The sequence below is a fragment of the Triticum dicoccoides genome, chromosome 7B, assembly GCF_002162155.2.
Source record: "Triticum dicoccoides isolate Atlit2015 ecotype Zavitan chromosome 7B, WEW_v2.0, whole genome shotgun sequence".
Taxonomy (NCBI): domain Eukaryota; kingdom Viridiplantae; phylum Streptophyta; class Magnoliopsida; order Poales; family Poaceae; genus Triticum; species Triticum dicoccoides.
Genome location: NC_041393.1, coordinates 246,450,041 through 246,452,910, shown reverse-complemented (window position 1 = coordinate 246,452,910; position 2,870 = coordinate 246,450,041).

The window sequence follows — 2,870 nt, the reverse complement described above, 5'->3', positions numbered from 1 at the left end:
TCCTTCCATGCTGCCGATAGCCATCGCTACCGTAGCACCGTCAAATTCTCAGCAGATGCATACACGGCGCCGCACCAGAGGCGATACTCTTTCTTATCTTCTCAACTTATTTATCGCAGCAAGAAAATAGATCGCCACTGCTTTACTCTGATTTCTTGTCTTGGTTGCGAAGTTGCCTTTATCCGGTTTGCACCTCAGATCCACCATGGCACACTCAACACTATACTCCCAATGCTTATGGTTTTCCCCTTTTATATTCCACACTAGTTAAATCACAGTAGACTAAATTTCAAAATTGGGTCAGTCGATTTTTCAGAGCTCGCTGGAGTTCGCCGGTGCGATCCAAGGGGCTCGGGTGGTTGTGGGGCCTCGCCGAACCAAGAAAACTCGACGCGGGTGGGGGTGGGGGTGGCGGAGGAACACAGGCGGTGGGGGCCGGTGGTCCGGCCAGCGGCCCGTGCGGTGTTCTGTATGGGAAGAATCAGAGATGATGAAGAAGAAGGGTTAGGAGACGTAGGATCTTCATCCAACCGCCTGAAATGGTCGAGAGACAGCTAGGTGTTGCATTCTTAATGCGCTCTGGTTCATCATGTGTGGGCACTGCGCAACCAACATTTTGTTATCCAAAATCTACTTGCTCTTCTTTACCATGTTCGATAGAGCTGGTCTGTACGTGATCGATAGGCTTTCAATTACTAGCGGCAATACAACACCGTATTTTCAATCCAGTTCCACTTTTCCGATTTATATATCGTGGTTATGGTGTACCCCTGTTATGTACACTATGATCTGCCTAGTTGTTGTGTGCTCTTGTTATCATGGTTTGGCAATAAACTCTCTATACAGTATATTATGAACCTATCATCTTCCAGCTATCCTTACTTCTGGAGCCTATTTTTTTGTGTACTTGTGCCAGATTATATAAATGCACGCACCATATTACAGCACACATGAGCTCTCTCATCAGAATCCAGTAATAGCACATAAGGGTTTACAAGGGCGCCCCTATATTAGAATATCATCTGCATTACAAAGATAATCTCACAACTATTTATGTTTTCATGGTTCTCAAATATTATACGCAATTATAGTGAATATCAGAATCCGCGCATCAGAAGAATATTGTGGAACACTGCAGTGACTTACAAAATTGGCACCAAGGCATTGAGTGCCATTCTGGAAGCAATGAAACTCGTACGCTCCCCACCTATTGATTCTTGTTCAGAATATCATCCTAATGACTATTCTAACCTCGAGGAGTCAAAGGAAGATGGCCTGTCCTGTTCACCCATCAAGGTGCCTGTTCTAATTTGGCAAGGTTTTATTGATTGCGCGTATCTTGCATATGTTGTCTTGCATTTCTTCTACTTTGTTGCACCGCCATCTTCTTAGTTTACTCATCATATAACTCGAGATGCCATGCACATCCATTATCAATACATATTCCATCTGTCATCATACCATGTTTTTCCACTCAAATGTTGTTCTTGTGCATCAGAGATCAAAAAGGAAGAGGGTGATTGCCGAACCTGAAGGAGCACCAGCAAAGTCCTTGAAAAACGTGGTGGTGCCGGAGAAATCAGACATCGCCCCACTTATATTGGTTGTACAACCAGTGACACAAAACATAGGACCGACTCCAGCAGACTATACCCATACTTCACTGGCCACACCACTAGCCCCACCACACAGGACCTGCACTCCAGCAAAAGGTATATCGATTTCATTTGCCATAGCACCAGCTGTACCACAGAAAAATCCCACTCCAGCAAAAAGTACAGCAAGTCCACTGGCCGAAGACCTATCCCAACTGCGGAGACGGCCAATTCCTGCAGATTGGAACCCCATTCCATTTATTCCCAGTTTAAAAGACAATGCTTTCAATGTTGTTAGGGACTACGTGCATATATTCCCATCATGGAAAGATTATAGTGAAGACAAACACCATTTTCACATCTTCCTGTCCAACTTACGTGTAAGTGCTATTATTCATGGTTATTATTTTCTTGTTTTCTGCTGATCGAACACATCAATGATTTACATTACATTGTTATAACTAGGCGAGGGTCAATCTGGATAGTCATGATGAGCAAAGCTTGCTTGTGCTTTTCAAGGAAGCATTGCAGCAGTATCGGTGTTACCTGAGGAAATCACACTTTGATGGCAAGTCTATAAACGAATTTCCGGTGAAGTCTCCTATGCTAAATTTAGAAGACATTGAATGGAAAAACCTTGTTATGCACTGGTCTTGTTCCCAGGATGAGGTACTGTCTATGAAATCACATGACAATTTGAACTTCTACTTTTCCGCATGTGCCTTACAGATCTTTTTTGCAGGAAATCTGCTCGAAGAAGAATTCCGATTTGAAAAGAACGACAGGATATCGCAAATATGCTGCCCGATGCTTTGCTCTTGTTAGTACCTGTTGTCCTGTATCACTGTACTTGCATACATACCTGGTTCATTATGTAACAGCAGTATGCATGATAGCTTGCTTATCAATTGTTCGCTCCAAATTATCTGATCTGTATGAATGGTTACATTAGTGTAGAATATATCCAATGCCAATGAATTTTTTTAGCTCTGCATTGTTCTTGTAAGTACATGCAGTCCTTTATCAGTGTACTTATATTGACAGGTAGTTGTTCATGTACCATCACTCTGCAGCCTATTTTCCTTTGCCCTCCATTTTCTACACATCAGATCTATATTTACTCTTACCATAAAATTGGTAGTGAAGAAGTTTAGCTGTGCATTGCTCTTGGTTGTGCCTTTTTCCTGTATCGCTGCACATACATTTATAGCTACTTGGTTATGTAGCATCACTCTTCATCTTATCTTAAATATTCTCCATTTTTTCGTATATTAT